At 35.1% G+C, this 24,048-nt stretch overlaps 1 protein-coding gene across 17 annotated transcripts in view; it reads left to right on the forward strand.

Moving 5' to 3' along the window:
* The window catches only part of ROBO2 (roundabout guidance receptor 2), a 1,294,416-nt gene that overhangs the window by 937,496 nt on the left and 332,872 nt on the right, over window positions 1–24,048 (forward strand). The gene's annotated exons all lie outside the window — the stretch shown is intronic.

Consider the following 24,048-nt stretch of genomic DNA (forward strand, 5'->3'; position numbering starts at 1 on the left):
TATGTATCTAAAAGGGCAATGAAAATGCATGAAAATATCTCATTTTGTATACTGTTAAGCTAGAGAATTAAAGATGATAACCCCTTTTCACCATTCAGTCGAGCGTGAAAGAGCAAAAGAGATTCAAAACTTCATTAATTGCTCTCACACAACGTTACAGGCCACCTGCACTTGAAAGAATTTACATTGGAGCAGATGGATTGCTGAATGCAATATCAGAGAATTTCAGAATGTTTGTTTTAAAAATAAACTGGATTCTAAGGCAAGCACCAGCAAAGCATACAGTTTACAAAGATGACAGAGCTTTTCTTGTTAGAACTTTTAAAACATGTAAGTAAAGGCATATTTTTTATCTCTAAAGTAAGAGTGTACACACCAACTACTCTTTAAAATAATCAAATTTACACATTTAAATATATAAATAAAACATATTCACACGTTGTTTGGGGTTTTTGAACCTACCTGACTGGTTTCCTTTAGTAATTCCTAGATCAATGAAGTCTAGCTTTTTCTCAGAATAAGTTTTCACATTTCTCTTATTATTCAATCTTATGGTGGTTCCATACGGAAAATGAGATTTTTTTAAAAAGGTTAAGAGTAACGTTCTTTGAGGAAACTCATTTTACTTGTCATTTGATTCTGACTTGAGCTCTGTACTTTCATTGAGAGGTCCCACTTTCAAGGCACTGATAGAATCCACTGTGGAACAGCTAGTTGAGATGAATTAGAGCTAATCTAAATACATCTTGGTTCAGATGTGTTATGCTTTACTTTGTTACAAATTTTAATTTTTATATTTTGTTTTTATTTATATAATAATATATAAATAAAATAATAAAATTTAATATTTAAATTAAAACTAATATAAATATTATTTCTATAATATTTATATTATGGAAGTTTCTATAGCTTTAGCCACAAATTAAGTTTTACTTGGAATTTGCATCACAATATTTTCATTCTTGAAACACTGATGTACCAAGGGTCAGCAAACAACAGCTAGAGGACTGAATCTGACCTTGTTTTTTGGAAATAAGGTATTTTTTTTTAGCATAATCACACCCATTCAATAACTTATTGTCTGTGGATGCTTTTGTTCTACAACAATAGAACTGAATAGTCCACAGTGGACACTATAGCTTACAAAGCCCTAAGTAAAATATTGACTACCTGGCTCTTCATAGCAGAAGTTTACTAACCCTGATATGCTAGCACATTTTAAAACCTTGGGTAAGTTTTCTTAAGCTCTCTGGGCAGTAAGTTCCTCATCTGTAAAATAAAGACACTGATGGTATCTAGCCAGATGTCCCTACATGTGGATAAGAATAATGGTACCTACCCAGGATGATTAAATGGGATAATAGAAACTTCTGGGAAAAGGCCTGGTCCATAATAGGTCTGATACAAACGTCACCCAACATCAGCATCTGTGTCATTTTCTCAGGAATAATGATAGATCATGGAGACTGAGAAGAGCGTTTCAAACTACATTATCATAATCTGTTCATCTTCACCAGTCAAACAGTAAAGTAGATAGTGTGGTTTTGTATTACGATCATGGACTTTGAAGGTGAAAGCCCTAGATCTGAATGACAATTTACCTTCTTCCTTGTTGTTTGATAAGACCTTCAGTGTATATTGTAAACACTCTAATCCTCTCTTTCTTATCTGTAAAATTATAATAATATTAATAATAATAATAGCATTCCCTGATAGCCTGTATATTGTAAAGGGTCAATTAAGTTAGAAATATGAACTAGGGTAATGTGTAAGGTTGCAATACAAATCAAAGGTTTTAAGGCCTAATTAACCTTACTTCACTTCCATGCTTTGAACTTTGGGGCAATGAATATGTGCAATTATTTAGCTAAGAGGGCTCAAGATTAATGCTTTTGCATCAAGTGTTGCTGCACACATCAACATGGATGATCTTACAGGCTAATGAGGGAAAGAAGCCAGAAGCCAAAGACCACCTACAGTATTAACCCCTTTATATAAAGTCCTACACCTAGAAAATCAATCTTTGGTGATAGAAAAGAAGATTGGTTACCTTTCAGGGTATGTGGAGAGGGCGTAGTGTATTAATGGTAGAGATTCTAGGAGGCAGATGATACTACAGATCTTCATGTGGGTATAGGCTATGGGGCTATGTTCACTTTCTACAACTTCATTGACCAGAACACTTATGATTTGTACACTTCACTGTCGGTGTCAGGTGCTTACGAAAAGAATGAAATATTAAAAAGAAAAAGAGAAAATAAAAGAAAACAACAAAGGCATTAAGTCCATCCACTGATCCTGCTTTCAGAGCCATAAAAAAAGAAATCAGCTATATGATCTATTTACCTCATTCTCTCACTTACACCCACCCTTCTTTCCACAGTGCCATAAAATCTAACTACATACATGTAAGAAAACGAGACTGTACTTCAGTAGCCTTGTCTCCTATAGCAACATGAATGCATGATGTTTGACAGGAATGACTGTTTGTATTTCTCTTTATAGAAATCCTATGATTTCCACTTTTACCTGAAATCTTTTTAACTAAAGTATTATGACATTAATGGCACTCACAGATCACATTCACTGTATAGCTTACACATATCATTGTGCTGTTCTCCAAATCCTGTTTGAATTTTACTTAATATCACTCCTTTTCCTAAACTATGTACATGTTTAGGAAAAGGAGTGATATAAAATAAAATTCGTGAAGACAAGGCCAAAAAATAAACGAACAAACAAAAAACCCACAGGTCTTAATAGAGAGATAGGTTTAAGTGGCAAGAAAATATAGTTTAGAAATTAAATTTTATGGCCGGGCGCGATGGCTCAAGCCTGTAATCCCAGCACTTTGGGAGGCCGAGGCGGGTGGATCCCAAGGTCAAGAGATCGAGGCCATCCTGGTCAACATGGTGAAACCCCGTATCTACTAAAAATGCAAAAAAAAAAAATTAGCTGGGCATGGTGGCACGTGCCTGTAATTCCAGCTACTCAGGAGGCTGAGGCAGGAGAATTGCCTGAACCCAGGAGGCGGAGGTTGTGGTGAGCCGAGATCGCGCCATTGCACTCCAGCCTGGGTAACAAGAGCGAAACTCCGTCTCAAAAAAAAAAAAAAAAAATTATTAGCTGGGCGTGGTGGCATGTGTCTGTAGTCCCAGCTACTCAGGAGGCTGAGGCAGGAGAATGGCTTGAACCTCGGAGGCAGAGGTGGCAGTGAGCTGAGATCACGCCACTGTACTCCAGCCTGACAACAGAGCGAGACTCTGTCTAAAAAAAAATCATAATTTATTTTTAAAAAGATAATGCCCTATATAATGCAAAACCAAAAAAGCATAAAAGCTATGAAGGGAAAATCAGGCCTCTATTTTACCTTAACCTTTAGGAAACCCATTCCCTTCCGAGATGTAACAAATGTTGCTGGGTCTTTTGGGTAAACTTCCATTATATCGATGAATAATCTGTACATATGTATATAGCAGTGTCTTTTACAAAAATAGAAGCCTGTTATAGACGTTACCTTATACCCTGTATAGAATCCTTATGCCCTGGCAAGAATCAGAGGAACAGTTGTTAGTAAAAATGTGTGCGGAAAGGATGATGGAAGTGAATCATGGATCTTGAACGTCTTCCATATCAATCACTGGTGAATTTAAAATACTCCAAAAAGTAACGGATGCCTAGAAATGCAAAATTATGGAGGAGTTTTTATATATTTATTTATTTTTGAGACTGAGTCTCTCTCTATTGTCCATGCTGAGTACATGTCACGGTCTCCACTCACTGCAATCTCCACCTCCTAGGTTCAAGCGATTCTCAAGCCTTAGCCGCCAGAGTAGCTAGGATTACCAGCAACTGCCACCACCCTGGTTAACTTCTGTGTTTTTAGTAGAGATGGGGTTTCAACATGTTAGCCAGGCTGGTCTTGAATTCCTGACCTCAAGAGATCCAACCACCTAGGCCTACCAAATTGCTGGGATTGCAGGTGTGAGCCACAGCAACAGTCCTACGGAGCAGTTTTTTAAAAGAACTTTACAAATATTATAAAATTGTTTTGTTTACAACATCCACGTACAATATTTCTTATAATCATTTTTGTTAGTTTGAGAGGCCTTTTTGTTTTAACTGAGTTTATTTGTTAAACCATGCTGAAGCTGTATTATGCTTTGTTCATGAGATTTTCTCTTATCCTTCACAGAACTATATTGAATAAATATTTAGTCTGTTACTCTTGAAGTCTACACTGAAAAATATGTGAAACATTACTACTTCTTCTTATTTGTTTGTGGCATTCTGGCCATCAGTTTGTGTGTATATATATATATATATATATATATATATATATATATATATATGTAACGTTGGGCTTTGCCAGATGTTAAGTAATATGCTGCTAAGATGTAAGTACAAATGGTTTCACTCTTGAGTCCTTTGTACAAGTGAAAGACAACTTAGAATTCTAAACAGATTAGAAAGAGAGGTTACCATTCGTTTGTGCTCTCTTAGAAAAGAAGGCTCTCTTTGACAAATCCCTCTGCCTATTAGGCAAAGTGCAGAAAGAGTTACATATGGAGTTCATAAGCCATTGTTTTATGGAATTGGTCTGTCATACAATCCCTTATACTCTTGAAATAAACCCACGAGAATTTAAGATGCTATATGTACACTTACTGACACGTTCATTCATACACATACACATCCCTCTATGCACACATGCTGCCATTAGAGACTTCTGTCCTTGCAAAAAATCTTATAGAGTAGAATTGCAACATGCTTTTCAAATTGACAGTTTTTTTTTTTTAACATTTCTTATCTTTCAAAAGATTTCTGAATTCAGCTACAGGAATTATGCTTATTCCTGGACACCTATAACCCCTAATTTTTTGTATTCAAAATGTTTTGTGATACAACTATTTTTCCATTAAAAAGAGCAAAAGTAAAACTGCCATTGTTTCTGAAACACACCATCCTTGGATACTTCTGAATTTATTTTCCTTCCTCAAATCTTGAAGCACATATTATTTCTTTGACATCTTTTGACTGTCAAAATCCAAATTGTTCATTCTGTGAGAAGAAAACTTAAGGAAACATTCAGCAAATAGCTCTATATGTGGGAGATGGATTTTTAGAGGATTTTAGATGTTTGAGAGGAGTTGCTCATAGATTCTGTTGCTTTCAGAATCCCTTAGGATGCCATTCTAAAGAGTGACTATAATTCAGATCACCAAAGTACTTTGATGTCTTATTTTTTTCTTTTGCAGATTGTAATCTATATTTTCAGAAGGCCTTTCCCTCGAGTATAATTTAATGTAATTCACAGTCATTGTTCCTCAAAAGTTTGGATTAAATTAACATGAGTGAATGAAACTGGTAAATAACCACAGACATATTTTATTTTATTTTCCTTTAGGATCAGTGACAATATTATGTATAAAATTGGCAGTTAGCTATTAGATCATCACTGAATCACCCCAAATTTGATTAAAAATAGATATTTCAGTGTAGAGTAATTTAGGTTCATGAAAAACTCTTGGTTTTCTCATTTAGTTATTGGGTTTATTGAGGAACAGGGTATTTTATGTGTATAATGATGAATTTTGTTCTTTCTCTTTTTACACCAAGATCAAATACAGACTGCAGAACTGACCAAGCATGAAATTGTTTTTAGAAATTGTGGGAGCTAGTTTTGATGGCAAGAATCAGAGGAACAGTTGTTAGTAAAAATGTGTGTGGAAGGATGATGACAGTGGGTAGGAGAGAATAAAGGTAGAGAGGTGTTCATATGGGGCAAAAACATTAACCTGACAAACACTTCTCTGTAGAGTATTTTACCTGCAAAGCCAGCATCCTTAAAAACATCCAAGTTTTTGGATAAAAGCATTCTCCTTGTTCTGACTTTTTTTTTTTTGAGCATGTATGGAAAGGACTCACATCTTCATATAGATTTTGTGTCGTATGGTAACTACCACTGCAAAGCAATTAGCCTCCATGAAGGCTGTGCTTGCGAGATACTAATTAACGTGCCTGTTGTGCTGTTTTCCTTATTTGACCATGTGACAGCCCACAGGTCTGACACCCTCTGTGAACCAACAGCTGAGCAAATTTCCAACGTGGCAGATTTTTTTTACAAAATACACCCAAACAAAAATGTAATCACACTTTTCCCGAACAACTGCATTAACAGAATGTGTTACAACGAATCTACAATTAGAGGATTGCATTCATTTGTACTGGGGAAAAAAAGGAGACTAGACCCTACTCAAGCATATGCATACAAATTGATTATACCTTGGGTCCAGAATTTCAAAGTGTGATGACACAGTATTATATTATCATGGAGAATATAATTTACCAGTAGAATCACATCTAGTAAAATTATCATTAAAAGTTGGAAGCAAAGTTGTCAATATAGTTACAGCACCATTTGAGACCTCTATCTTGACTGGCTAATTTAGTAAACTTGTATGTATCATGACTTTGAGAGTCTGGGCATTGGTGAGTTTTGTTTCTGTGTGTTTGTTTCTGTTGTGGTTGGGACTGAGATACTATGATGAACAAAATCGTAAATAGGCACTGGATGTATGGAGTGTACAGTCTAGTGGGCGAAGGTGGGGAAGTTTATTTATAGGCTCTACAAATAAATGTAAAGTTAGCCCTGATGTGAGGGGAGTTGCTTGATACTCTGAGATTATTAATAGAAGTATTTAGCCAGATTGTAAATTGAAGTAAGTTTTCTTGGAAGTGACAATTGAGAAAGACATAAAGTAAAACTGACAATTGCGAAAGACATAAAGGAAGACATAAAACTAAAGACATAAAGTAAAGTAAGTTCAGCCAGCTTACCTGATTAAACAGATAAGCAGAATCTAGAACGCCAGGTCACACACGGCTGCACGTGGGACTTGCCTCCAAGGTTGTTTTTTTTTTGTTTGTCTTGTTTTCTTTTGTTTTGCTTTGTTTTTTTTTCTAAATCACTGATACCTTAATCCCATGTCTAGAAAGTCTAATTTAATTCTTCTGGATATGACCTGGACATCGAGACCTTTAGAATATTCCCAGGTGATTTTGATGCACAGCAAAGTTTGATAACAATTAATCATAATATTCTAGGCAGATGGAAAAGGCCTTGTGGTAAGATGAAGCATGGCAAAATCTTAATAAGGCCGAAAGGTCAGTTGCTGCTCCTGCAGGACAAAGAGAGGAGCGACCTGGGGAGAGAGGCATGTGCAACATGAGACTGAACAGCTGGCCAAGAAGCTTGTAGGGCGTTATGTGGATTTGGTGCTTTGCTGAATAGCAGCAAGAAGCCACTCAAGTCTTCCAGTGGACATGTTTTTCCACCACCTCCGATTTTTGTTTGTTTGTTTGTTTGTTTGTTTGTTTCTGTGAAAAACATGTTGACTTTGCTTTTCTCACATATTTTGACTTATCCATCTCTAGGTACCTTTAAATGGACAGGATTTTTTGAGATTAAGTTGTCCATGAAGAAACTAAAAAAAATTTTTTTCCAGTCTGGAGTTATCACAAAGTTGGAAAATGTATTTAAACAACAAAGATGATCCTTAGTCATTAAATCAGTCTTCAACTCTAGGTCTCCCAGCCCCCAGGTGGACCTGAGGTGAACTATACTGCAGGGGCTTTCAACCTCAGCTGTATGTGACAATCACTTAGGGACATTTTTACAAATACTGATGTCCAGGCTCAAGTCAGTCAGTTTAGGAGTGATGGTGAAGCATAACTTTTGAGGTTCCTTAGGTGGTTCTAACGGTTAGCCTGACTTAATAACAACTGACCTACTGGATAAGTCTTTTTGGATTTAATTAAATTTGGACATACTGATCTTAGAGATGCACTGGAATCTCTTGGTTTTTGAAAATGAGAGGAAGTTAAAATGAACACCTCGAGGCATTTGCTTAAGTGCACTCCCTTCACAGAATAGAGGTGAGTCCTTTCCAGGCAGGTCCAGTTAAAGGAAACTCCCTCCAGAATGCTGGGTGTTGAAATGAAGGAAAACTTGCCTCCTCTGAATATTTGCCATTGGCTACATCACATTTCCCATGTTGTGTTTTCAATAGTCAGGGTCTAACTTTAAATGTATGTACCTCTAACACTTAGTTTGATTATTTTCCCACAGTAGTGCCAAGTCCACACATTGGTATCTTCTGCTTTTCTAGATGCCAGTTGACGCTTAGAGTTTTTACATTTAAGGGAAGAAGAAACTGACAAACAAAAGAAGTAAAGGAAGTTTGTATGGAATAGAAATGGAAGGAAACAGATCTTGAACATGGGTAGAAAGGAAGAAAGTAGATTTTGTTCGGGATAGAAGGCCTATTGACATGAGGAGGCATGCTTACGGAGGTCAGAAAGAGTAAGAAGAGTCGGACATGGGCCAAGAAGGTTCAACACCAGGCAGCAGCTGAATGAGTCTGTCAGTGGATGGGCTACCTTAGCAGGCAGGTCATTATGCTTGTGGGTTATTCTGCAAAGCCTCCTCAGCCAACATTGAATGGCATTAGATTCATCAAAGTATTCAGTGAAAATGAAGCTTTTTAGGTGAAGAATTCCAAGGATATTCTGAGAGTTGTGACATAGATGAAGAAAAATGCTCAGCATGAATTGAATAATGTTCACACAAAGCCTGAAAGTTAAAACTTAGAATAAGTACTGAAACCACACCAGCCAGCACCAGGAAACACACAGGGCCGTTTACTAGTAACTCTTAGGAGGTCAAGCATGGAAAATGATGTTTTAAAGGTCAAATTTAAAAGATTATGCCTTTCACCTCCATGAAATTTTATAGCTGGAAAGGAGCTCCAATCCAAACCACTCATTTAACAATGAGAAAACCGAAGTGAAATGATTTGCCAAGCTAAGAAATTCTTGAGAGCTAGACCTAGAATCCAGACTCTCCCACTCATGAGTCTTTTGTATTCTTAGTCTGTCATGCTGCTTTCAGGCCAGGGAAAATATGAGACTGAACTGAAGCAGGGGAAGGTTTCCTTCAGTCACGGGAAACCACCATTAAGGGTTATTCAATGCTGGGAAAGTACAGTGTTGAAATAGCTGCACTGTAACAATCACAGCTGATTTACAGCAAGCTATCATTTGCAAAGCTATGAACAGAAAACTTTGGTTGGGATTCAGGAGATGAGTTAGAATTCGTCTCTGTTACAGACAAATTCATTATTCGTTCCTTCATTCATCTGTGCCTCTTGTGCTCATGGCAATGTGCTTGGCACTGTAGAATAGATAATGCAATAAGCCCCGCCCTGAAAGTGCTTATAGTCAGTATGGAAGAGAAGATATATGTGTGCAGATTTATAATTAAGCACTTATTAAAAAAAAATATTGTGAGATCTGGGACAAATCAGTAGCCAGGGCATTTCAGAAGATGGAGACATTATTTTCATCTACTAGGGCAAATAGAATTGCCAGAGTCAAGAATATTTAATGAAAAATGTAGAATTTAAATTAGATATTGAATGATAAGTAGGATGTACATGGTGAGGAAAAGGAAGAAAGCGTTTTAGAAAAAGGAAAAAAGAGAAGCATGTACGAACAAAATTAGTGCTTTCAGACAGGATGTGAAACATGTTTAAAAATATAAGTTGAGAAGGTGAGTTGGAATTAGATTATAAAATATTAGTCTATGTATGTTTTAAGTTTACATTTAAATGGGTGACAGAAGAATGGAATAGATAGGTGTGGTATCAGGCTGTGTTTTAGGAAAAGCAACTTAGGAGAGAGCCAAGGGTAGTCTGGAGATAACAAAAACTAAAAGCCTAGTGGTATATTAGTTTATTCCCACGCTGCTATGAAGAAATACCCAAGACTAGGTAATTTATAAAAGAAAGAGGTTTAATTGACCCTAGAGTTTCCACAGGGCTGGGAAGTCTTCAAGAAACTTTCGATCGTGGCGGAAGGAGAAGCAAACACATCCTTCTTCACATGGCTGCAGGAAGGAAAAGTGCCCAGCAAAGGGGGAAAAGCCCTTTATAAAATTGTCAGATCTCCTGAGAAGTCACTCAATATCAGGAGAACAACATGGAGGTAACTGCCCCCATGATTCACTTACCTTCCACTGCTCTCTCCCATGATACGTGGGGAGTATGGGAGCTGTAGTTCAAGGTAAGATTTAGGTTGGGGGCATAGCCAAACCATATCAAGAGACTTCTTAGATTACGATTGCAAAATATCAGGTCAGACTAATTGAGAATAGGAATCAGAGGAACAACCATAATAATACAGATTATAACAGAGTGGGACGGTATAGCAGAGAATGACAGGCAATATCTGCCAACTAGATAAAAATAAAAGAATGAAAATGGAGACCCCAAGTTGGTCTCAAAGGTTCTAAGCCTGGGTAACAGGAGGGAAGACAGAGTCATGACAATAAATATGGAACGCAAATATTTCCGTAACGTTCATCATAGTCTCATAGTTTTGAAAAAATGCCTCATTCTTTCTCCCAAAAATGTTTAAATCTGCCATACATATTATATATATTATATATCATATGTGTACAACATGTCCACAAATGCAAATTTTGTAGCTTTAATCACTTTTGCAGGTTAGCATAGATTTACAGCAAAAAGAGAAATTGACAGAGAATTAAATAAATTATGCTGCAGGGAAATCAATTATTTTTACTGCTCTCAAACTTTAGACTCTGCCTAGAGTTTTTATCATTTGCTATGCTGCCTCACATATTCCAAAAATTATTTTAAGAAAAAGTTGTTTAGAGAGTTGATTTAGTTTATAAAGCAGCCACTCAGAGTTGAAAATCATCAATAGTAGCTTAAGATTCAGGCTCTAACTGGATATTTAGGCAGGGACCCAAAGACACAGTTATTCCTTCTAACTCAATTTAGTACAATGTAGAGAGCATGAATGTAGCAGCCCAACCCATCTGTTCTTTTTTTCTAATTTTGAAAAGGTTATTTTTATATCCGTCTTTGGAATTTTTGGTTCTGTCTCTGCCGTGCTACAAAAATACTGATGCTAACAGACTAATTTTTTTTTATATTATATTGTTGATAAGAGGAAGAGGAAATTGTGGTATATAATCCTAGTCATTTTCCCATTTAGGCAGTATTTCCTTTCTTTTTACATAAACTTTATGACCTTTTACTTTCTCACCATCTCCTTTCCTCTGCCTCGGTTTTCTTATTAAAGTCTCAACATTTCTGATAATGAGTGTCTCTAGAATTTCTTTACAGGAGGGATTTAGGGGCTGCTGCCTAAAATAAGAGAATAGGGGGGCTTATTTTAAAACTAAACTGAAATAATAGACTTTTATTTTATTTTATTTTATTTTATTTTTAGACAGAGTCTTACTCTGTTACCAAGGCTGGAGTGCAGTGGTGTGATCTCAGCCACTGCAACCTCCACCTCTCAGGTTCAAGCAATTGCCTCCTGAGTAGCTGGGATTACAAGTGCATATCACTATAACTGGCTAATTATTGTGTTTTCAGTAGAGGTAGGTTTTCACTATATTGGCCAGGCTGGTCTCGAACTCCTGACCTCAGGTGATTCACCCACCTCGACCTTCTGAAGTGCTGGGGTTACAGGCATGAGCCATTGAGTCTGGCCTAATAGACATATTTTTTAGTTAAATATATATATTACTGACTTTAACAAATGAAGATTTCTAAGATGATTTCGTTCATGTTTTCCGTAAGATTTCTAAAGAGTCAAATTTCCTAATATTGTTACCAGTATTATCATCAGAATAATTATTCTGGAGGAGACTGGTGTTAAAACAATTCCCACCATAGCTGATAATATAATAGATTGCATTGGCTAAGGGTAATTTATGCATCAATATGCAGTGGAGACTCCTAACTACTTATATATGTAGCCTCCAATCACTTCTGAAATTGCATATGCATGTATTGCTCTAAAATGATAGAATAATATAAATATACAGCAATCTATGTCTTTATTCAATTATCATTTCATTCACTTATCAAATATTTAAAATGTTCCTATCATACGTATAGCTGTGGATATCTAAATTCACGCATGAACAAAGCAAAATTAAATTTCCTATACCATTCATTTGAAAAGTTAGGTATAAATGCTCAACTGAAAAATCCCTTTTCGTTCTCATCATAGTTAAAATGATACCTTTCTTTTACTTTAGAAGCTATCCTTCAAATATAACTCTTTTACTAAATTCACAGTGTAGTGGTTAAATGTATGACTCTGGAGCTAAACTCCCCAATTTTGTTACATAACTGCTGTGTGTCCTCTGAGGAATTACTTGACCTTCTGAGCTTCAATTTCTTTTTTTCTTCTTTTTAAAACTATTTCTTTCTTTTTTAAGAAGCAGAGTCTTGCTCTGTCACCCAGACTGGAGTACAGTGGCACAGTCATGACCCACTGCTGCCTCCACCTCTTGGGTTCAAATGATCCTCCTGCCTCAGCCTCCCAGGTAGCTAGAACTACAGGTGTGCATCACCACAGTTGACTAAGCAAAGAGCAGTTTTTTGTTTGTTTGTTTGTTTTCATAGAAGCAGCATCTAGCCATATTGCCCAGGCTGGTCTCAAATTACTGGCCTTCAATGATCCTCCTGTCTTGATCTCCCAAAGTACTGGGATTACAGGTGTGAGCCATCAAGCCTGACCTGAGTCTGTTATCTCAATTGAAAGAAAAAATATTAATAGTACCTATCTCACAGGGTGGTTGTAAAGATTGAACTAATTAATAGATGTAAACTGCTTAGAACAGTGTCTTGTTTGTGGTGAGCCCTTAATACAAGCTTATTATTCTTCTGACTAAAGCCGTATTTTTCTTTATTAGGTCTACCGATGCTTACCTTCCTTGTCGCCCATATACACCCCTAAACAATTGTGGGCCATACTGGCTTAGCAAATAAAATCATTAAACCAATCATTGTACCTGTATGTATTTCTATATAATTAATATGAATTTTTAGACTAGAAATTCTTAAAGATATGCTGATATGGACACCGAATCTAAGAGATAATGCCAAATTTCCAGATCTCTTCTTTAGCATGTTCTGGCTCACCTAATTATTATGAGAGGTTTTAAAGCCAACTGTAATTTCAGGTATCTATTGGAAAACACATTACATAGCCTCTAAATGATGAAAAGATAGAAGAATGCATTAATACAGCTGAAATATAGACTTGGAAGGCAGCAACAGCAGCTGGCTGTGACCTTTTTATTGAGAAAGTGACCCAGAAAATGGCTGAGGAAATTTTATCATTTATTTCCCACTTCTAAACCAAAGTCTCAGATGCCTTCAAATCCCCATAGGATGAAGTTGGCTTTAGGTTGTATATAAAATACAAATTGAGTAAGGGAATATTTTATCTTTACTGCTTAGATGTTTTATCAGCATTGAATAGAAAAACACACTAATATTTCTTTCCTTAATATGTGCATGTCAGCTATAATTATATTCAGTCCATCCATAGAAGGAATTCATGGTACTTAATGTGCTGCCAAATGCAAAGATAGACCTTGCTAATTCTCTAAAATTACACATTTGTTTCTGGGCATGTAGTTATTACAGTTCCTCCCTACCATGTTCTTTCTATATTGCTACAAAGCACTATACGTTAAATTGTAGGTATGGAGTACCGTATTAGTTTGGAAGTTTGAATTTCTAGAATATTTTATGTTTAGGTACAGATCACACAGAGTGGACACTCCCTAGATGAGTTGTTGAATGGTTGAAAAAGGACAAGATAAATGAAGCTCTTTGATAAACTATGGAAGCCAAAAATAACCTAGCTATAAATTTGAGTTTGGGGCTGAGGTAGATTTGTTTTGATATTACATTTATTCCTGTGTGAAATATAATATAAAGAAATACACAGTATTCTGTGTATTGTTATCCCTGTGCAAAATATAATATAAAGAAATACACAGTATTCTGTGTTCATAACAAAGTGAAAATATATACATTTATTAGAACAACTAATATTAAAAAGCATCTACTATGTAGACTTATGAAATAACCTATATTTATTGTATTCACAATGCTTGTATTTCAGTGGAGAATAAAGATAAGGCAATTAAAAAATAGGAATATCTTATAACTGAGTTTGTATACTTTGACCACATTTTGTACATAATTGGTGGTGATGGTTGTGTTAATTAATCTGACTGTATTCATCATTACACTGTGTGTGTATAAGTATGCATTAAAACAAAATCATCATGTACATCTTGAATATATTCAACCTTTAATTGACGATGAAATATTTTGTATATATTACATATACATGTGTATATATGTGTATATATATATATATATATATATATATATATATATATATGCAAGTGCTAGGGATAAGCAGAAAGTTTTCTGGGGACATTGAAGGTGACACTTTAGGATTATTAAACATTTTAAGAAAAATCACATTTCAACTTCACCTTTGTAAGAAGTTGCAGTGCTGGGCTTCCTTTCCAAATGAAATGCAGTGTGATAGAAAATAAGCTCATATTGCTCTCTTTAATGGGATAGCTTTCTTTCTCAACATCAGCTAACACATCTCCTAGGTGTCCTTAAAGTTTCAACCTATAAATATTCTACCTCATTAAGCATAAGGACCAGCCGTGGACATATGCCGCTAGTGTCCACTTTCCTTCAGAGATTTAGGGTGATGAGAAGATAAAGGGTCTGCTTACCAGATGGAGCTTGTCAGATTAGCAATTGGAACAGAGTAAATATCGCTGTCATATTGTTGTTTTGAAGCACAAAGAACCCCTTTTGTATAACGCATGTGCATATTTAATAGTTTAAAACAAAAAAAGCTCAGCAGAAGGTTGGCTGGTGGTTGTACCTCTAGCAGAGTGGCCATTGCCTGAAGGCACGTTTCTGCTTTCCTCATAATAAGGAACATTAGCAACCAGTGGCTTGAGAAAGGCAGAGTCAAATAAGTCTCTTGGGGCCCGGTTGGCCACATGAAGTGAGAGCCGTTAGACACAGCAATGAGATTACTGCTGCAGAAAGGGTTTGCCACATATATTACTGCATAGGCTTTTCAGGCCTGCCAGCTCACTCAACTTACAAATGTCAAACATGATTTAAAAGGTTATTATACTATCAAGAGGGAAGGAGAATGATTTTCCATCACTGAAATTTCTGTTTCATTCTGTGGCACATACTGCATCTCACGAAAGCCAATATTGCAAAAGAACCCGCTTTTATCTTTAATAAGTGTTTTATGGACCTTAAATTGGAAGAACCATTTCCACTTTATTTATATTAGAAAATTTGATCTTTTCTGGTTGAATAACAGTGTGATAGATATAGTGTGTGCGTGTCTGCATTGTGCTTAGAAGATTGTTCTTTGAGGGGAGTAAATTTGTTTGTGATATGTCGGTTAGGGAGAGCATACATAGGTAAGCTGTAGTTTTGATAAATGCATTTGTAAGTGTAATATTTGATGCTAAAAATGATCAGGTGCAGTTCTCTATACTGCATTACTTATTTCTCTTTGGCTTTTATTGTGACTGGTATTTAAAAGAACCTACTTTCAAGCTTTTTGACCCCTTTGGGAATATTTATTTGCTCAATAGGGACTCTATTTGTTGGCCTCAATGAGTTAAGTAAAATTGTATTTGAAAAGTTGCTCAATAAAAGCAGAGGACTGTTTTCCTTTTATTTTAGGGAGATTTTTACTCTTGTTTTGCAGCATTTGAAGAATAAATAATCTTTAATGTGGCTGTTATAATATACAGTAAACGCCTTATTGTCAATGTGGAATTTTTAAACATTGCCTCTGCAGTCATAAAAGAGGGCAAAACAAGGGATTTCAACTGCACTTTTGGTAGCATTCCACACTTGATTTCCTAGCAAATCACTCTGATTGCTTTTTCTGAGTATGAGACCATAAAACTGAAGGTTGCCTACATATCCAGGTCCCAGAAGGTGCCATGCACAGCAATATATCAGCACTCTAAGCTGACACATTTGGGGATGGTGTTCTCAGGTGGGATGTAAAAAGGACAGAAGGATACAGTGTATGGTGTTGAGATATTGTCTGTTCCCCCTTTATCTGAGACTCTGAAGCATTAAATTAAAATCTGTGAATTCACCCATGTTCGCATGGGCACTGTCAATATTAAATTAAAGCTTGTGGAAGGAAGCCTTCTTGGCCCGAAGAATAGCACCTTTCCTCCAAGTTCTGCACCAATTTTGTCATTTGCCAAAGTGCAAGTCACAAAAAAAAAAAAAAAAAAAAAAAAAAAAAAAAAAGGAAAAAAGCTAACTAAAAAAAACCTTTGAATTTTTAAAAATAACCAGACTTCTTCCATGGGACAAAAGTACTAAAAATTTAAATTTATTCAACATTCTCCAGATGGAGTATGAAATTGGCTTTCTAACATTTTAACAGGAGTGAACCTGAATAGCTACATAAGGATTAATATGTCTGTCTGTCTATGCCCTTTTATTCTTTTGAAGATTTTCTGTAATATATACTGATTTCAAGTACTTTCTTTATTGTTAAATAAACAAAAATAAATCTATAGAGATACAAAAATATTTTCAGTTTAGGAAATAATTAGAACATCCTATTTTTCCCTCTTCTTATAAAAAGTAACAATAGAAAGAAAAATCACATGAATATTGAATGTTAATAAATGTTTTAGTTTTGAAATTTGACCAAATAGTACCTTTATTAAAATAATGTATTCATATATTCAGTAGCCAATGACATATTTATGTAGATTTTGAATATTTAAATAATCTGGTTTAAAAATTTCATTTTGTTCTAATTGGATAAAAAGTTCCTTTATAAATTTTTCACATGGCTTCTTTTAATTGAAAACTCTTTTAGTACATGTGAAATACAATTCTGTTAATAAAATATTAATTCATGTACACCTTTTTTAGAGCATTCAATTTTTGGGGCAAAGCAATGTAAATGTATAAACTCAAAGATACAAACTATGATTGTTAATTCGATGAAATATATCTTACATTAAATTGTAAAATGCAGCAAAAGTGTTCCTTCTATAGCAAAATCTTAGCTTCTGTTAAAGACATATTTTTAAAAATTCTGTGTGACCCTATCTTAACGAGGTAAGTTCACTAATAGACCAGTAAATGATTTTCTAGAAACCAAATTGAGTTTTCAAATAAAATCATTGTCTAAAAACATGGAGACATACAACACATAACATAAAGCTTGTTAGGTCAGTTCATATACGGGAGAAAGTTATCTTTCTACTATGATTCTATAATAAAAAATATTCATTGATATCTCACAGCTTAGTAAATAAGTCAGAGGACTGTGTAATGTTAGAACTTTTCAATCACCTCAACGTTTTTTTTAGAAATCTTAAACTGAAAATTAGATGTCACGCTAATAGTATTTTGCCTCCTTCAGAAACAAAAGCATTGTGTGTGAAAGGCATTATCTTTGCATCTGATCACGTACGATTTCCTTTTTCATTCTAGATATCCTTAAAAAATTGAATAATGCATTGTGGCCACCTATTTCCCAATGCAAAAACAGATACCTTGTCACCTTATAATATTTCATAGAACAGTTGCTGCCTTTAACATGTAGAACATAGCTGCCTGAGAAATAGGGCACGTTTTAGTGCTTGTGATAACGAACTTCATTGGGTAAGAAATTAAGTGACTCATGGGTGCATTCGGGCCTAGCTAATTTATGTGGATGGGTGGTATGGAAAAGATAAGAAGGTGCCAAAGTGGGTTGTCTGTGACCAAAAAGAATTATTTATTTTGTTGGTACCATGCAACCTAACACGAATATTACATTTGTATTTAATATTAGAAAATTATACATTAGAAAATATTCTCTAGAAATTAAGCTAGCCATTTTAATGTAGAGTTTACCGTCTTGGCGAAGGGATTGAAAACACAAAAGGCATAATAGAATATTAATTGTAAGATTTTTGGAAAATGTGACATTCATTCTTTTCATGTGAGACAAGTCTAAGCCAGGTATTTAGTCATGTTCTATGTAGGCAGAAAGATATCATCTAAATTCCCTTGCCTTCTTAGCATTCTGACTCACAATATCTTTATCAGTTTTCTAGTGATACAGAATAAAAGTGTACTATGAGATAAACCCAAGGCATGGTCAGGAGTGCAGGGGAGATTAGGCATTAGCCTAGGTAGGAGGAAGACCCTAGATTTCCAAAGTGGCCTAGGATTCTTAAAGTTGTGTCAGTGACGCTGGATATATCCAAATATACTGACAGAAGAGGCCGTGGGAGGAGAAACAGAGGAGCATGGATACTAGATAGTGGACATAAATACTACAAAATACATTGAAAAATTTAAATAGTACCATTTCTGACTACTCTTGTGGTTTCATAACTTTATGAAGCTATAATATATACTAGAGTAAAGATACTCACCATTTGTCAATTTCAGTAAAACGAGTGGGACCAGGGAATTGTATAGCTTTTCAATACCTAAAATGCCTATATTTATGTATAGAACTTTTAGGTTACTTGGACATACTGTATTTCTCTCAGATTCTAACTCATTCTTAGAGAACTGTATTTCTCTCAGATTCTAACTCATACTTAGGTTAAATGACTGTATAGATATACATATGGAAAATGAAAAATGGCTGATCTGGGATTTAATCCAAGCTCGTGATTAAGACTTGACCAAGATTAACTCTTGATCCAAAACTCTTAGTCCAATATTTTCTCCACCATAAGTCAAGAGGTTAAATGAACGTTGGATTCTAATTCTGACTCTACTAATGATAGGCACCCATATTATGGGGCTGAGATTCAGCTATTTATTGTGTTTGTTTATTTTGTTTTGTTTTAATCCCAAGTAAATTAAATTTATAGCTAGGATTGAGACTGACTGGTTTAAAATCTAAGAAAACAAAATTTATTTTCCCTTTACTTTATTTTCATGTATACTCTAATAACATTGGTTGTTATTAAGCCTCACTTTTATATGCTCACAATATATAAATACATACATACGTAATTCACAGAAAAAAGTTTCTGTGATTAATTATCCATCTCAAAAGCAGATTTAGGGGATTTAGGGAAAACACAGAATGTGATACTAATTACAAGAAAAAAATGGGAAGTATTCTTCTTTTGTAGTTGGTTCTTTCTAGATTCTGGTGTTTTAATCTGGAAGGACTGAAAAGAGCCTCTGTCTATTGATTATCATTATGTGCCTTCATGCTTATGGAGAGATTTCTTCATTCAGATTCTCCCGGAAGAAGCCACTGAGTGATCATTGAAAGGCTCATAATTAGGATTGCCAAGTTTATAAATAAAAATATTGTATTAAATGTTGTTATCTAGCAACACTACTCCTAAGGGCTTGGCTCTCAAATTCATCTCTGGTCCAGTGTTTTTAGCCCTCTTCCCAGATGAGGGACGGCAACAGCCCTGTCTGCAAAAGGCAAAACATCATCTTTCTGTTCTTTAGAGGCATTGACCTAGCTGAAATGTTTCTCTGGACAATCCAAGAGGAATCAAACATTTACATCAACAGGAACCACATTTGTGTCTGTTATACTGTTGAAGGGTCCATAGGGAGATGACTGATTTTTAGAACAGTGGTACTTGTAAAACAGCAACAGTAAGGCTTAAAAGACATTAATGCCAAAAGTGATTTTCTTCATTCCTTAATGCAAAATCTTCCTACCTGTGATTCATAGTAACTGAAAATGGAAAGCAAGTGGTAGACAGTAGCTCTTTCTTCCGTTAAAAAAGTTCGAAAACTTCGTTTGTTTTGTATGTACTATCTGACATGGCCATGCAGATATTCTTCATTCAAAATTAGGTTCTCTCCTAGAATTCCAGTGACTGAGAGAGGAAAATTTCCCCTTATTTTAAATTTATTTTAATGGATCACCTGTCAAATTGTATGTATATATAAACTCAAATTAAGAACCCATTTATTGCAAAATTGTCTTTAAAAAGCAAAATCTAACATTATAAAATTTAGTCCCTATTTGTAGCCCAATGGTATCTTTAAAGTTTTGGATGAAAGTAAATCTCTACACCTCCAAATTGAATGTTGCAACCAATTGAGAACCTATGGGAAATTAAATTGAGAAAGATGTTTTTGAAGACTCATTTCAGGGTAAATGAATTCCTGTGTCCTGAGAACCCTAAAGCAGATAAGAAAGCAAGGCAATGGATCTAATTTTGTGTGGAGTATAAAATTCCCACAGTTGAGGATATATAAGAAAAGATTTATCTTGTGTCTATTTGTCTTGAAGTTCAGTTCAAATCTGGTCCTAGAAAAAAGGAAAGATATTAATTTCCAGAGAGAGCAATTGTTTCTTTCAAAAAAAATTGTCCTTTTCTTCCCAATTGAGATGTCTCAAAATTAAATGGTACTGTGAAAAGTTTCATTGTCTTGTGTCTCTTAAGACTCAAGCTCTCTTTTTCACAACAGTTATCCAATATCCTAATAGATAAAAAATAATTTAGAACAACCCTATAAGACCAAGATTTACCAATACAATGTTTATTTAAATATAGAATTACTATTTAATATAGAATTCAGTGTGGATACTAGTGATGAGCTTTAAGTGAAAAAGAAAAAAGAACAGAAAACCCATAATGGATTAGGTCTAATACAGCTTTTTTGTCATGAGTGAAGTGGCTAATGTAATATAAGCAGTCATGAGTAATCAGATGTCTTCTGATGAGTGAATTGAAATGTCATAGCAAAAGTAATCCACTATACATTTTATTATGAATTTTTGTGGATAGATTTAAATTTATTTTCTGACTCATTTAATTTATTTAATCAAAACAAAATCTAAGATGCATGGAAAAATCAATTTTGGTAATAAGAGATTTACCCCAATATATGTATTCATTTCTAATGTTTTCTTTTTCTCATTAGTTGACTGGGTTATAATTTATGCTTGTCATTCTTTATAGCTTTATTTCTGGTTTTGCTAAGGGCCACGAAACTACATCCATCAGGTATTTCCAACAATATTGTACTATTTTATGTGCACTAGAAATATCCTGGCACTTTCAGTAGCTCCAATCAGGTATGTCTTTTATATGATTTGTCAGATTCCACAGATAAACTGTATTTTTGCAAAACCGGACTTCTAAAAATGTAGTCAATTAGAAATATATGTGGCTATTTAATTGACTTCTATTGTTTTGCTCTTAACTCATCTAAGACCCAAGGCTAAGATCATTATGATCTTTGGTGAGAATATATTGCTGAAAATGTTTTGAAATCACTGGGTCAGTGATTACAAACAGAAAGGATTCAGTGTAAATCAGACTTCCCATACAGCACTCATCGTGATTTCCAGGAAATGCAGATTCTACTGGGTTCACCTGAAAACTACTGAACTTAACTTCTCAGGGTTCTGGTGTGTAAGTAGGATATGCTTAATGTGGATCACTAAGCTCTTTTGCAAAATCATTTGTTTCTAATAAAAACTGTCTCATTCTTTCATTTATTAATACATCACTCAAAACAAATGACTCAGGTCCATGCATGGTGGCTCACACCTGTAATCCCAACACTTTGGGAAGCCAAGGCGGGCAGATCACTTGAGGTCAGGAGTTGCAGACCAGCCTGTCTCTACTAAAAATACAAAAATAGCTGGCTGCGGTGGTACGTGCCAGTAATCCCAGCTACTGAGGAGGCTGAGGTAGGAGAATTGCTTGAACCTGGGAGGTGGAGGTTGCAGTGAGCTGAGATCATCCCACTGAACTCCAGCCTCTGTGACAGAGCAAGACTGCATCTGAAAAAAGAAAAAAAAAATGATCCAGAAATTTAAAAAACTTGTTAGTTTTTATCCTCCTTGAGCATATATATGTGACAGCCAGTTGAATTCCAGGTGTTTTTCAGCTTATTTTTATATCTAACACCTGATACTTCACAAATAAAAACAGGTAGAAGTTTTGTTGAGTATTTTTGTTATTATATATCTAGACGACCTTCAAAACAAGCCAGTGGTTTCAAGTATGTTTTGATCTCCATCTTGATTCACATAATTCATGTATTGTTTGCAAATGAGAATTTTACCTGTATTATCTGGAAGCATTTTATGAAGCCAGTTTTATAAGTGCCTTTAAAGAAATAGAAAAGCTCACACGCCTGTCTCTGACCAAGGACACAAGAGAAAGTGAATGAGGGTGTTTTTATTTTTTATTTTTGTCTTACCTTTCAACTCACACATAAACCAATATGGAAGTAGTAATATCTAATGTAGAAAATAGAAACCTATATTTTTTTAGTGATTTTTGAGTGAGTGTGACTAGACAAGTCAGATAATTTATCATTTTCATTCTTAGGCCATAAAGATTCCTCTGGCAAAGTGAAGAGTTTAATGACTACATGTTTTCTTAAACTGTCTTGAGTGAAGGGTGGACATAGTTTGTATGATTGCTGCATGAAAATGTCTCCCTGAACAAAGAGGAAACAGTCCTCCTCTACCTTGAGAGGGAATAGAGATGCACGTATCAGAATTCAATGTGGCAGTTACTCATGGAAATGATTCAATACACACATTTTAAAAATTCAGAAATCTTAATTGTCACCAAATCTAAAAAATTTGCAACCTTTATTCACCTTGTCTGTTGGCTTTTAGACTCATGCTTAATTTCATAGCTGACAATACAAAATGTATCTTTATTTCCTTCAATTTCTAATTGGAACCTAACAGCTGCCTTCCATAAAAGAAAATGCTTCTCATGTGAAAATGGTATAGCCTACTCCACTTTCCATCAGATAAGGTTAAAGGAACAAGACAAAGCATATGTCTGCATTTGTTATTTCAAGTACCAATTTTTATTTTGTCAGTTGGGATGGGTTAGGAATTCTATGTTAACAAACAGTCCCACAATTTTGGTGGTTTTTCCATTTAATTATTTAGTTGATACGTAACAATTGTGCCTATTTGTGAGGTATATAATGATGTTTTGATATTTATACTATGCAGTAATTAGATCAGGGCAATTAGCATATCTATCATTTCAAACATTAATCTTTTGTGTGTGTGTGTTGAGAGTATTCCATATGGTCCTTCAAACTATCTGAAATTATATAGTATATTATTGTTAACTACAGTCATCCTGTAATGGTATAGAATACTACAACTTATTCCTCACATCTAGCTGTAATTCTGTATTCTTTTACAAATCTCTTCCTATCCCTACTTTCCCAAACCCCTCCCAGTCTCTAGATCAGTGTTTTTAAAAGCAAAATTTACAAAAAAGAGCTATCAGTCCTTGGGCTACATACCTATTTCTGGTTGGCTGGGGCCTTGCTCTGGCACAAGTATTGACTTTTCTTCAGTATGGAGGGTGAAGGAATGTTGTCACCCTGGTGATAGTGGCTGACGGAAAAGAGAGTTCTGGATGCTTTTGTATCAGCATAAATCCCTCAGCCCATTGTAATGCATGCCATATTCTGTTACAACTCAACAAGTCACATGCCGCATATAACCACAAAGAAGTCAGGAGGCAATCTAGCTATGTTTCTAGAAGGAGGGGACCACCACAAACATTCACAAGCAACGATCATGATCATGCATATGCTACCTGCAAATATAAAACCCCAGTTAGATTCCATTGCTACCAATCTTACTTAGTCTAGATGCTGACTTTACTCCAATTTTAAAGAATTGCATCTAGCATTCGGCCTTCTTCTTTAAGCAGAGTTCTCTTTTGTGGGTTATTGATGTGTTTTTGTTTTAAGGTGTTTTTTCTGAAGTCAAAACAAACACTAGTGAATATGTGATTAGTGACTAAGCCTAATAATTATAACATTGATTCAACGGGATTAAAATTTATGCATGAGATTCTGCTATCGGGTTGTTCAGGGAGATGCTCTGCGCCTCCCTAAGACTTAGAGTTTCTGTGTCTTGTATGTCATTTTACAAATATTCCAGAGAATAGACTGTGAATCATCGAATTCTAACATTGAAAGGTTGACAGAGAAGTGTTGGAAAATATATAATCTATTTCTTATATATCAGCAGGAATTGTACATATGGCATTATATATGAAGCCATTGATGGTGGAAGGGCAGACAGAGAAAATGTTTTCCCAGAGTCGTTTCA

The sequence above is a fragment of the Saimiri boliviensis genome, chromosome 18 (genome assembly GCF_048565385.1).
Source record: "Saimiri boliviensis isolate mSaiBol1 chromosome 18, mSaiBol1.pri, whole genome shotgun sequence".
NCBI lineage: Eukaryota > Metazoa > Chordata > Mammalia > Primates > Cebidae > Saimiri > Saimiri boliviensis.